Source organism: Arachis hypogaea, chromosome 11, assembly GCF_003086295.3.
Source record: "Arachis hypogaea cultivar Tifrunner chromosome 11, arahy.Tifrunner.gnm2.J5K5, whole genome shotgun sequence".
NCBI lineage: Eukaryota > Viridiplantae > Streptophyta > Magnoliopsida > Fabales > Fabaceae > Arachis > Arachis hypogaea.
The window spans coordinates 38,822,684-38,837,317 of NC_092046.1; the positions used below are offsets into that span (position 1 = coordinate 38,822,684).

At 37.8% G+C, this 14,634-nt stretch overlaps 1 non-coding gene across 1 annotated transcript; it reads right to left on the bottom strand.

The window, feature by feature from the left end:
- Positions 1–2,996: 2,996 nt before the first annotated feature.
- LOC112724940 (small nucleolar RNA R71) lies at positions 2,997–3,100 on the bottom strand. Its single transcript, XR_003164079.1, has one exon. It is a non-coding gene; the product is annotated as a small nucleolar RNA R71 (small nucleolar RNA).
- Positions 3,101–14,634: the final 11,534 nt, after the last annotated feature.

Sequence of the window (14,634 nt, forward strand, 5' to 3'; positions counted from 1 at the left end):
TTTCTTTAGCTACTATTAATTCTTCTATATGGGTATTAGATACCGGAAGTGCTCATAATATTTGCAATTCGTTGCAGGGACTACGAGTAAGTAGATGGCTGAAGAAGGGAGAAACTTACCTTCAAGTCGGGAACATAGCAAATGTTGCTGCTGTAGCTATAGGATTTATTTCTTTAGCAATGCCTACGGACAAGACATTAATATTGGAGAATTGTCATTATGTTCCTAATTTTGTTGCAAATGTTATTTCTGTTTCTATGTTGGACAAACGTGATTTTTATTTTAATATTAAAAATGACATTTGTTCTACTTATTATGGTGATGACTTATACGTAAATGGCTATCTCCAATATGGCATTTATATTCTTCCCAATTTAAATGGTAATTCTGTCATGCATGTTTCTACTCTCAAAAGAGAGAGGAATAATCAAGTAAATGAATCATATCTTTGGCATTGTAGACTGATGCGTGAGCATCTTGTCTATCTTTTCCTAGTGAATTTGCATCTAAATTGTTGAATTTAATTAAGAATTAATTATATCTTAGCCACTATGGATGCTATTTTGAGTTTTGTACAATACTGTTTATTTTAGGTAGTATTTGGCGGAATTTGATGGAGTTTCTGCAGAGAAAGAGAAGAAGCCAAGGAGATGACCAGCGAATACCGACGCGGACGCATGGCTCACGCGACCGCGCGGAATGGAGGAAATCGCAATGACGCGATCGCGTGACGCGATCGCGTGCCTGACGCGATCGCGTGCCTGACGCGATCGCGTGCCTGACGCGATCGCGTGCCTGACGCGATCGCGTGGACTGGAATCTGCACAAATGACGCAAACGCGTGCACGACGCGGACGCGTCACATGCGCCACGTGCAGAAAAACGCTGGGGGCGATTTCTGGGCTATTTTGACCCAGTTTTCAGCCCAGAAAACACAGATTAGAAGCTGCAGCATGGACAATTCAAGTGGTCCCCATCCATCCATTGAAGATTTGATTATTTAAATTAATTCAAATTTAAATTCAAATCTTAAATTAGGAAAAGATATTATTTTAAGTTTAATTTTTAATATTAGAATTTAAATTTATTAGGATTAGTTATAAAAAGGGATCTGATGCCATCAGATTGAAAAGGCTGTACATTTTTAACTGAATCATTATTTTCTATTTTCCATGAGCAACTAAACCTCCACTGTTAAGGTTAGAAGCTCTATCTATTGTATGGATTGATAATATTATTTTTCTATTTTAATTCATGTTTTGATTTATATTTCAATAATTGTTTTCGTTCTTTATTTTATGAATCTGGGTGGAACGGAAGTATGACCCATGTTCTATTTGAGTTCTTGTAAAACTTGGAAAAGCTCTTTACTTGAATAATAGCTTGAAAATATATTATCCTGAATTTCTAATTGTTTGTATTTAACGGGATACGTGACATATAATCCCTTTATTTTTGGATAATTAGGATTCTTGTGGCATATAAACTAGAATTTGATCATTACCCTCTAATTGGAAATAATTGACCAAGGAATTGGCAGTTGATAAATTTTAGAGGAGACTAGGAAGGTCTAAGGAATTAGGGTCTAGTCACAAATAGTTTGCCATGAATTAAATCTTGCATGATTAAAATAGTTAATAAGAAAAGTCAATCCAGAAAATAGATAACTCTGAACCCTTAACTACCTTCTCCATATATTATTCCCATCTTAATTACTTGCCTTTCTTCAATATTTTTGATATTGTTTAATGTCTTTTATATTGCATCTCAACACTATTTTCTGTCTGTCTAACTAATCCTATCAAACGCTATTGTTGCTTAATATATCAATCCTCGTGGGATCGACCCTTACTCACGTAAGGTATTACTTGGTACGACCCGGTGCACTTGCCGATTAGTAAGTGTGGTTATAAAAATACCGCACCAAGTTTTTGGCGCTGTTACCGGAAATTGACTGTGATTAACAACTATTCGTTGTTTGATTGCTTAGATTAAATAATTTTTTTTATTATTATATTTTTTTTATTTTATTATTAATTTTTATTTTACATTTTTTACGTTAATTTTTTCTTTTCTTTTACGTTAATTTTTTTTTCCTTTACGTTGTTAACTTTCTTTTCCTTTTTGTTTATATCCCCCTCCCCTGTTTCGTTTTTTTCGTTCTTTCTTTTTATTATAGAAAAAAAAATATTTTAATAAATAATATTAATATTTTTTCTTAATTTCTAAAATTAAGTTTGATGTTACTCAGTTGATTCTATTTTAATTTTTCTGTTTAATTTTTCTTTTAAATTTTTGAAATTTTTATTTATTTTCAATTATTATTTTCGAAATTTTATTTATTTATTTATTTATTTAGTTAGTATTTTTATTTTATTATTTTACACAGGTTACCTCACAGGGACTTCTCTGCACTCTGACGTAGAAAGTTCCATTTTTTTTCTTGTTTTCTCCTTGTGTATGCGCAGAAATAGAGACAAAGAACATCTCTTATACTTTGATCCTGAACTTGAAAGAACTTTCAGGCGACGTTTACAACAAGCAAGACTTTGCAAGGCTGCAGAATCTACTATGGCAAATAATAATGCTAATGCCAATGTGGTAAATCCGAATGGGGATGATCAGCAGAGAAGAGTGCTTAGCTCTTATTCTGCCCCTACTGCGGATCTCTATGGAAAAAGCATTGTGGTGCCTCCTATAACTGCTAACAACTTTGAGTTGAAGCCGCAATTGGTCACCTTGGTGCAACAAAACTGCAGTATCATGGACTTTCTCATGAAGATCCAAATCAATTTATTTTTGATTTTCTGCAGATATGTGATACTGTGAAGACAAATGGAGTAAACCCAGAGGTGTACAAACTCATGCTTTTCCCATTTGCTCTGAGGGATAAAGCAAAGCTATGGTTAGATTCCCAACCAAAAGAGAGTTTGAATACTTGGGAAAAGGTTGTTACAGAGTTTCTCACTAAATTTTTCCCACCAAAGAAGCTGACTAAGCTTAGGTTGGAGGTTCAGACCTTCAAGCAGAAGGACAGTGAAACTCTTTATGAAGCTTGGGAGAGATACAAGTTACTGACTAAGCAATGCCCTCCTGACATGTTCTCCAAGTGGACCCAACTGGATATCTTTTATGAAGGCTTAGGAGAGATGTCAAAGATGAGCCTAGACACTTCTGCAGGCGGTTCATTGCACAAGAAGAAGACACCAGAGGAGACTATTGAGCTGATTGAATTGGTTGCAAGCAACCAATATTTATACACATCTAACAGGAATCCTGTGAACTCTGAGGCCGCTCAGAAGAGAGGCGTGTTGGAAGTAGAAGCTGTTAATGCTCTTCTTGCTCAGAACAAGCTTATGTCTCAGCAGATAAATCTACTTACTCAACAGATGGGTGGCATGCAAGTCTCAGCTATCAACACTCAAAATCCACCCCAAGATACCTCCTATGACATGACAGGTAACTTTATGCAAAATGATAATTATAATTATGCTCAACCCTCTTCTGAACAGGTGAATTACATGGGGAGTGGTCCTAGAAATCCCAACAATGATCCATATTCCAAGACATACAATCAGGAATGGAGGAATCACCCAAATTTTAGGTGGAGAGATCAACCTCAGAAACCTCAGAACTTCAACAATAGTTCTCAGGGTGGTTTTCAATAGAACAACCATAATAACCGCCAATTTCAGTCTCAGCAACAACAACCACCTCAGCAGGCAAATTCTAAATCCCAAGAAGATTCTAAATGGGAGATGATGATGAGTTTCATACAAGAAACCAGAGCCTCCATTAGAAACTTGGAGGTGCAAATGGGTCAAATGAGCAAGCAATTACCTGAAAGGTCTTCAAATACATTCCCTGGTGATACAGTGGTGAACCAAAGAGAAGATTGCAAGGCTATTCAATTGAGAAGTGGTAAGGTAGCTGGTTCTGAGAATAAGGTCAATGAAGATCCAGTTGAAAAGGAAGCTCCAGAGGAGAAGAAAGAAGAAGTAGAGCACGCCCCTCCTAAACGTGCAGACAACCCATTTCCTGACTCTCTTGACACTTATCCCACCTTGCCAAAGGCCCCTGAATACAAGCCAAAAATGCCATATCCTCAGAGGCTTCAGAAGACGTCCAAAGAAAAGCAATTCTCTAAATTTTTAGATGTCTTCAAGAAGCTGCAGATCAACATTCCTTTTGCAGAGGCCCTGGAGCAAATGCCCCTCTATGCTAAATTTATGAAAGAGTTGTTGACCCACAAGAGGAATTGGAAGGAACAAGAGACAGTGGTGTTAACCAAGGAATGCAGTGCTATTATTCAACACACCCTTCCTGAGAAAATGCTAGACCCAGGGAGTTTTGTCATTCCCTGCACCATTGGAGAAGTCGGTATTCAGAGAGCTTTATGTGATCTTGGAGCTAACATCAACCTCATGCCACTTTCAGTGATGAAAAAGCTTCAAATTGAGGAGGTAAAACCTACTCGTATTTCTCTTCAACTTGCTGATCTTTCTATTAAATTACCTGTAGGTGTGGTTGAAGATTTACTTGTTAAAGTAGGACCATTTATTTTCCCTGTTGATTTTGTTATATTAGACATGGAAGAGGAGGTAAAACTCTCTATTATACTTGGTAGACCCTTTTTAGCTACAGGTAGAGCTCTGATTGATGTAGAAAAGGGTGAATTAACCCTGAGGGTCAATGAAGAACAGGTGGTCCTAAATGTTTTTGAAGCCCTCAAGCACCCCAATGATTCTGAGGGGTGTATGAAAATAGATGTTATTGAACCACTTGTTCAAGAAGTACTGGAAGTTGAGGTACTTGATGATGTTCTGGACCATAATTCTGACTATGAATTAGTTGAAGTTGATGATTCACCACCCCAAAAGGAGCTGATGAACACGCCAATAAAGGAGGAGAAAGTCCCCAAGCTTGAGCTCAAATCCTTACCCCCTTCTCTGAAATATGTGTTCTTGGGTGAAAATGATTCATATCTAGTAATTATTAGCTCTTCCCTGAAGCCTGAAGAGGAAGAGGCGCTTATTTCAGTGCTTAGAAGCCATAAAACAGCTCTTGGGTGGACCATTAGTGACTTAAAGGGGATTAGTCCAACCAGGTGTATGCACAAGATCCTTCTTGAAGATGATGCTAAACCAGTTGTGCAACCACAAAGGAGACTCAATCCAACTATGAAAGAGGTGGTCCAAAAAGAGGTAATGAAATTATGGGAAGCAGGTATTATTTACCCTATTTCTGACAGCCCTTGGGTAAGTCCTGTGCAGGTAGTTCCCAAGAAGGGAGGGATGACAGTGATCCAGAATGAAAAGAATGAGCTTATTCCTACAAGAACAGTCACGAGATGGAGAATGTGCATAGATTACAGGAGGCTCAACACTGTTACAAGGAAGGATCATTTTTCCCTCCCTTTCATTGATCAGATGTTTGAGAGGTTAGCTGGTCATGCTTTTTATTGTTTTCTAGATAGATATTCTGGATATAATCAAATTGTAGTAGACCCTCAAGATCAAGAGAAGACAGCATTCATATGCCCCTTTGGAGTATTTGCTTATAGGAAAATGCCATTTGGACTTTGCAATGCTCCAGCAACTTTTCAGAGGTGTATGCTTTCAATTTTTTCTGATATGGTTGAAAAGTTTGTTGAAATATTTATGGATGACTTTTCTGTTTTTGGTAATTCTTTTGCATCATGCCTTAAACATTTATCTCTTGTCTTGAAACGGTGTCAAGAATCAAACCTTGTTTTAAATTGGAAAAAATGTCATTTTATGGTTACAGAAGGCATTGTTCTTGGACACCGGATTTCAAGTAAGGGAATTGAGGTTGACAGAGCAAAGGTGGAGGTAATTGAAAAATTACCACCACCAACTAATGTTAAGGAAATTAGGAGTTTCTTGGGTCATGCAGGATTTTATAGAAGATTTATAAAGGATGTTTCAAAAATTGCTAAACCATTGAGCAACTTGTTAGTTGTTGATGTTCCTTTTGTCTTTGATTCTGATTGTCTGCATGCTTTTGAAATTCTGAAAGCAAACCTTACTTCTGCTCCCATTTTAGCTCCCCCTGACTGGGATTTACTATTTGAATTAATGTGTGATGCTAGTGATTTTGCTATAGGAGCTGTTTTAGGACAGAGGCATGGTAAGCTTGTACATGTCATTTATTATACCAGTCGTGTATTAAATGATGCTCAAAAGAATTACACAACTAAAGAAAAGGAATTATTAGCTGTTGTGTATTCTGTTGATAAGTTTAGGTCCTATTTACTTGGTTCTAAGGTTATTGTTTATACTGACCATGCTGCTTTGAAGTACCTTCTAACCAAGCAGGATTCTAAACCAAGATTAATCAGATGGGTGTTGCTCCTTCAGGAGTTTGATATTGAAATAAAAGACAGGAAAGGGTCAGAAAATCAAGTAGCTGACCATCTCTCCAGAATTGAGCCTGAAGCAGGAGTGCAACCACCCACAGCTGTAACTGAGACATTTCCAGATGAGCAATTGTTCCTCATTCAGCAGGCTCCATGGTTTGCAGACATTGTAAATTATAAGGCCATGAATTTTATCCCAAGGGAGTACAGTAGGCAACAAGTGAAGAAGCTATTGACTGATGCAAAGTACTACATTTGGGAGGAACCATATCTTTTTAAAAGGTGTTCAGATGGAATTATCCGGAGGTGTGTCCCAAATGAAGAAAAACAGCAGATTCTTTGGCACTGTCATGGTTCTGAGTATGGAGGCCACTTTGGTGGTGAAAGGACAGCTACAAAGGTCCTTCAGAGTGGGTTTTACTGGCCGACTCTCTTCAGAGACTCAAGAGCATTTGTAAAGCACTGTGACAGATGTGAAAAAGCAACAAATCTCTCTGCCAACCATGAAATGCCACAGCAGGGGATTCTTGAGGTTGAGTTGTTTGATGTGTGGGGTATTGATTTCATGGGACCTTTTCCACCTTCACATTCAAACAACTATATTCTAGTGGCAGTTGATTATGTGTCCAAATGGGTAGAAGCTGTGGCTTTGCCCACCAATGATGCCAAGGTGGTAATGAGCTTTCTTCAGAGGTATATCTTTAGCAGGTTTGGTGTCCCAAGGACACTCATTAGTGATGGAGGAAGTCACTTCTGTAAGAGACAGCTGGACTCTCTTCTGTATAGATATGGAGTCCGTCATAAGGTGGCAACCCCCTATCACCCTCAGACAAGTGGACAGGTTGAAGTTTCCAACAGGGAGCTTAAGAGGATTCTGGAGAAGACCGTCAGTGTTTCAAGAAAGGACTGGTCTAGGAAGCTTGATGATGCTCTTTGGGCATACCGGACAGCATACAAGACTCCAATTGGCATGTCCCCATATCAGTTGGTCTATGGAAAAGCCTGTCACTTGCCAGTGGAGCTGGAGCACAAGGCTTATTGGGCAATCAGGTACCTGAATCTTGATTCAGAAGCTGCAGGAATTAAGCGGATGCTTCAGTTGAATGAGCTTGATGAATTCAGATATTCAGCCTATGAGAATGCCAAGCTCTATAAGGAGAGAACCAAGCTACTGCATGATAAGAAGATTGCCATCAGAGTCTTTGAGCCAGGACAAAGAGTGCTTCTGTATAATTCAAGGCTCAAATTCTTTCCCGAAAAGCTGAAATCCCGGTGGTCAGGACCGTTTGTGGTTACCAGAGCCTCGCCATATGGTCATGTGGAAATACAGGAAGAAAATTCTGACAGGAAATTTATAGTGAATGGCAAGAGGTTAAAGCACTATCTTGGAGGCGAGATTGACCGCCAGAGGTCCACTCATCTGCTGAACTAGCAGAACTGACCGTCAAGCTAGTGACGTTAAAGAAGCGCTTGTCGGGAGGCAACCCGATAATTTCGTATCCTTCGCCATTTTTCGTAGTAGTTTTTCTTAGTTATTTTATTTTTATTGAATTCTTACTAATTCTCTGATCATGCAGCTATGTTCTTCCAGGAACCGACCACCTCAAGCTAAAAAAAAAAATGCTACGCGACGCGACCGCATCAGCGACGCGTCCGCGTTGCAAGGGGAGAAGAGAAAAATAAAAACGAACAGAGAGTCACGTTGGAGCGTGGCTGGAGGCGTGCCAATGGCACAATTCGTCCCACGCGACCGCGTGACCCACGCGGCCGCGTGCCCTGATTTTCGACGTAAAACGGGTGCACAGCTGAAAGTTGTGCTAGAGTGGTGCTGGACTGGCGCTGGACGCGCAATTCCCTTCACGCGACCGCATGCCCCACGCGGCCGCGTCGTACCCCATTAACTGCCCACTCGTGCGATCGCATGCCCCATGTGATCGCCTCACTCCAATTTTGGCAATTATATCAATTTGAACAGAGAGTTGTGCTGGCACGAGGCTGCACTCGCGCCAGAAGCACAAACTGGGTCACGCGACCGCGTGCCCCATGCGGCCGCATCGCTTGCGCCGCCCAGTTTTCTTTCTCTCTCTCTCTCCCAATCCTACTTCTCTCTTATTCTCTTATCCTTTTATTTTTTCTTTCATTTTAATATTTGTCTTTTCTATTTTCAGTTCTTCTTTGCTTGAGGACAAGCAAACCTTTAAGTTTGGTGTTGACGCTGCGCTTATAGGTGTTTTAGTACAAAAGGGAGGTGAATCATCTTCGCGAAGGAGCACAACCTGAAGAATAAAGCGACCGCTAGGATAATTAAGGTGGTTGAGTTCCTTTCATTTTTTATTCCTCCCCTCTTTTTCTATATTATGTTCCGGTTTCCTATTATTTTGCTTTGTTTGTTGCATGATCCTTTATTAGTTAGAATCCTAGGACTAGTTTAGTTTTTCTATTGCTTTAATTCTGAAAAGATGTCTCATGTATTACTCACTGAGTTTAAATCAAAAATAAAAAAAAATATAGGAGTGATATATTGCATGAGAAAGTGGGTCTATATTGAATAATAGTCTTATTTACTTAAATGTGGTGGTATTTTCTGTGATTCTGAATGCATGACATGAACAGTGCATATTTTTTGATAGTGAAGTTTATGAATGTTAAAATTGTTGGCTCTTGAAAGAATGATGAAAAAGAGAAATGTTATTGATAATCTGAAAAATCATAAAATTGATTCTTGAAGCAAGAAAAAGCAGTGAAAACACAAGGCTTGCGAAAAAAAAAACAAGAAAAAGAAAAAGCAAGCAGAAAAAGCTAATAACCCTTTAAACTAAAAGGCAAAGGGTAAAAAGGATCCAAGACTTTGAGCATTAATGGATAGGAGGGCCCCAAGGAATAAAATCCTGGCCTAAGCGGCTAAATCAAGCTGTCCCTAACCATGTGCTTGTGGCATGAAGGTGTCAAGTGAAAAGCTTGAGACTGAACGGTTAAAGTCGTGATCCAAAGCAAAAAGAGTGTGCTTAAGAACTCTGGGCACTTATAACTGGGGACTCTAGCAAAGCTGAGTCACAATCTGAAAAGGTTCACCCAGTTATGTGTCTGTGGTATTTATGTATCCGGTGGTAATACTGGAAAACAAAATGCTTAGGGTCACAGCCAAGACTCATAAAGTAGCTGTGTTCAAGAATCAACATACTGAACTAGCAGAGTCAATAACACTATCTGAATTCTGAGTTCCTATGGATGCCAATCATTCTGAACTTCAAAGGATAAAGTGAGATGCCAAAACTGTTCAGGATTGCAGTTTTAAACCCCACTATAAGAGAAGACATGGGCTTAATTGAACTCTCATTCTCATGCAAATTCACATCCTAAGCTTATATTAGTGTTGGTTGCTTGAGGACAAGCAACAGTTTAAGTTTGGTGTTGTGATGCGTGAGCATTTTGTCTATCTTTTCCTAGTGAATATGCATCTAAATTGTTGAATTTAATTAAGAATTAATTATATTTTAGCTACTATGGATGCTATTTTGAGTTTTGTACAATACTGTTTATTTTAGGTAGCATTTGGCGGAATTTGATGGAGTTTCTGCAGAGAAAGAGAAGAAGCCAAGGAGATGACTAGCGAATACCGACGCGGATGCATGGCTCACGCGACCGCGCGGAATGGAGGAAATCGCAATGACGCGATCGCGTGCCTGACGCGATCGCGTGGACTGGAATCTGCACAAATGACGCGAACGCGTGGATGACGCGGACGCGTCACATGCGCCACGTGCAGAAAAACGCTGGGGGCGATTTCTGGGCTATTTTGACCCAGTTTTCAGCCCAAAAAACACAGATTAGAAGCTGCAGCATGGACAATTCAAGTGGTCCCCATCCATCCATTGAAGATTTGATTATTTAAATTAATTCAAATTTAAATTCAAATCTTAAATTAGGAAAAGATATTATTTTAAGTTTAATTTTTAATATTAGAATTTAAATTTATTAGGATGAGTTATAAAAAGGGATCTGATGCCATCAGATTGAAAGGCTGTACATTTTTAACTGAATCATTATTTTCTATTTTCCTTGAGCAACTAAACCTCCACTGTTAAGGTTAGGAGCTCTGTCTATTGTATGGATTGATAATATTATTTTTCTATTTTAATTCATGTTTTGATTTATATTTCAATAATTGTTTTCGTTCTTTATTTTATGAATCTGGGTGGAACGGAAGTATGACCCATGTTCTATTTGAGTTCTTGTAAAACTTGGAAAAGCTCTTTACTTGAACAATAGCTTGAAAACATATTATCCTGAATTTCTAATTGTTTGTATTTAACGGGATACGTGACATATAATCCCTTTATTTTTGGATAATTAGGATTCTTGTGGCATATAAACTAGAATTTGATCATTACCCTCTAATTGGAATTAATTGACCAAGGAATTGGCAGTTGATAAATTTTAGAGGAGACTAGGAAGGTCTAAGGAATTAGGGTCTAGTCACAAATAGTTTGCCATGAATTAAATCTTGCATGATTAAAATAGTTAATAAGAAAAGTCAATCCAGAAAATAGATAACTCTGAACCCTTAACTGCCTTCTCCATATATTATTCCCATCTTAATTACTTGCCTTTCTTCAATATTTTTGATATTGTTTAATGTCTTTTATATTGTATCTCAACACTATTTTCTGTCTGTCTAACTAATCCTATCAAACGCTATTGTTGCTTAATCCATCAATCCTCGTGGGATCGACCCTTACTCACGTAAGGTATTACTTGGTACGACCCGGTGCACTTGCCGGTTAGTAAGTGTGGTTATAAAAATACCGCACCATAGACTTGGTCATATAGGAGAAAAAAAAGGATTTCTAAGTTACATAAAGAAGGTTACCTTAACAAATATGATTATGAATCATATGTAACTTGTGAATCCTGTCTCAAAGGAAAAATGACCAAAACTCCATTTATGGGACATGGAGAAAGGGCTACAGAATTATTGGGACTAATACATACAGATGTTTGTGGACCAATGAAAATTCAAGCCAAAGGAGGATATTCCTATTTTATCACTTTCACTGATGATATGTCTAGATATGGCTTTGTGTATCTTATGAAACATAAATCTGAGTCATTTGAAATGTTCAAAATTTTTCGCAGTGAAGTTGAAAATCAAACAGGTAAAAGCATTAAGGTGCTTAGATCTGATAGAGGAAGAGAATATCTAAATGATAATTTTCTTGAGTACTTAAAGAAAAATGGGATTCTTTCTCAATGGACACCTCCTGGTACTCCACAACACAATGGTATTTCAGAGAGGAGGAATCGAACTTTATTAGATATGGTTCGATCCATGACGGGTTTTACTGATCTTCCATTGAATTTATGGGGCTATGCTTTAGAAACAGCAGCATATCTGCTAAATAAAGTACCCACTAAAGCAGTTTCTTCAACACCATATGAGATATGGAAAGGACAAAAACCAAATCTCAGGTACATTAGAGTTTGGGGATGTCCAGCATATGTTAAGAAATTGCAAAGTAATAAACTTGATGCTAGGTCCGATAAATGTAGATTCATTGGTTACCCTAAAGAAACAATGGGTTATTATTTCTATCACCCTTCTGATCACAAAGTGTTTGTGGCAAGAGGTGGAACCTTTTTAGAAAATGAATTTCTTTCTGAAGGAAGACAAGGTGAAGAAATAGAACTTGTTGAAGTTCAAGAAACCAATGAAATAGTACAAGCTCAAGAACGTGAAATTCAAGTTGAGCAACCAACTTTGGATGTACTCAAACAAACACCAAATTTATCATCTTCAAGAGTTGAGGATAACGAACCAATAGTAGTTCAAAGAGAGATTAATGAACCAATCCTTGAACTGCCTTTGGTACAAGAACTACCTCTTCGACGGTCCACAAGAGAACATCGTCCACCACTAAGGCTAAACCTAATGGTGCAAGATGATGTGAAAAATGGGATCGATTATGATGATAATGATCCTAAGACTTATGAAGAGGCAATGCAAAGTTCCAAAAGTCTAAAATGGTAGAGTACCATGGAATCCGAAATAGAGTCTATGAGGATCAACAATATTTGGACTTTGGTTGAACCCTCAAAAGACATAAAACCTATTGGTTGCAAATGGGTTTACAAGAAAAAGATTGGAGCAGATGGTAAGGTAGAGACCTATAAAGCCCGTCTAGTTGCCAAGGGATACCGTCAAAAGGAGGGAATAGATTATGAAAAAACATTTTCTCCTGTGGCAATGCTCAAATCTATTCGGATTCTACTTGCTATAACAGCTTACTATGATTATGAAATATGACAAATGGATATGAAAACAGCTTTTCTTAATGGAGAACTCAAAGAGGAAGTGTACATGACACAACCTGAAGGTTTCACACTTCAGTCTGATCATAGTAAAGTTTGTAAGCTGTAATGCGCCATTTATGGGCTAAAGCAAGCTTCTAGAAGTTGGAACATTTGCTTTAATAAGACAATCGAAAAGTTCGATTTTATCCGGTGTGAAGAGGATCCTTGCATATACAAAAAGTTTAGTGGGAGTACAGTCATTTTCTTAGTACTCTATGTTGATGATTGATAAATCCATATTTTATGATATATCATGTGCCTAATTTGAGTGATTTATTCAATCCTTCACCCATTTATTCATATTAATTGCATGGTTCTACTTTTCCTTCCTTATTATGTGATGTATGTGAAAAACATGTTTCCTATGCTTTAAAAATAATTATTTTAATTTCCCTTTATTACCATTCGATGCCGTGATTCGTTTGTTGAGTAATTTCAGATCTTCTAAGGTAGGAACGACTTAAAGGATGAAAAGGAAACATACAAAAATGGAAGGAAAGCACAAAATGAAGTTTTTGAAGAAACAGGCAGCGACGCGATTGCATGGACGACGCGGCCGCATGCCAGCGCGAATTAACAGCGATGCAACCGCGTGATTGACGCGATCGCGCGCCTTAAGCGAAACGCATATGATGTGGACGCATGACTGACACGACCGCGCAACAAGAAAAACTCCAAGTGACGCGATCGCGTGACCCACGCGGCCGCGTGACAGAGGTCACGCACCAGAAATTACAGAAAACGCTCCCAGCGATTTCTGAACCCCTTTTTGGCCCAATTCCAAGTCAAGAAGGCACAGATCAGAGGTTATGAAGTGGGAGAATGCATCCATTCAGAGGGACTCTCCAATTAATTATATTCATGATTTAGATGTAGTTTTGAGGGAGGCTCTCTCCTCTCTTTTTAGGATTAGGATTTAGATTTAGGATTTTATTCGCTTTCAGGATTATCTTTTTATCAGGTTCAACATTCCTTTTTATTTATCTTTTTAATTTAATTTATGAATTCTTCTATGTTACAGATTACTCTTTTGAATTAATGTTATTTGAGGTATTTCAGTTTACAATTGTTTCTTTTATTTATATTACTGTTGCTTCCAATCTGAAGACATTTTTATTCCAGTAGATTTACTTTTCCCCTTTTGGTCTTGGTTAAGAAATCAGTAACTCAGGAGCTATCAAACTCAACATGATTGATAATCGTTCTCTTTGCTAATTGAATTGAACTTCAACAATCCCAACTTTTCCTTAGGGATTAACTAGGATTTGAGGATCTAACTAATTAGTTACTTGTCTTTCCCTTACTCTAGTAAAGGTTAACTAAGTGGAATTAAAGTTCAATTTTCACCATCATTGATAAGGATAACTAGGATAAGACTTCTAATTTCTCATACCTTGCCAAAAGTTTATTTTACAGTTTTTTAATTATTTTACAGTCATTTACTTATTTTAATTGCAATTTAAATTACTTGTCCCTTATCTTAAAAACCCCAATTTACAATCTCCACAACCAATAATAAGAACATACTTCCCTGCAGTTCCTTGAGAAGACGACCCGAGGTTTAAATTCTTCAGTTATCAATTTATTTAGGGGTTTGTTACTTGTGACAACCAAAACGTTTGTACGAAGGGATTTCTGTTGGTTTAGAAACTATACCTACAATGCGACTGTTTTTATAAAATTCTTTACTGGCAAAAATTCCTAACGTCAATGACATATTACTAATAGGAAATGATGTACCAGCATTGCAAAATACCAAAACTTGGCTATCTCAATAATTCTCCATGAAGGATTTAGGAGAAGCAGCCTATATTCTAGGAATAAAGATCTATAGAGATAGATCTAAAAGGTTGCTCGGACTCTCACAATCTATGTACATTGATACCATATTGAAAAGGTATAAC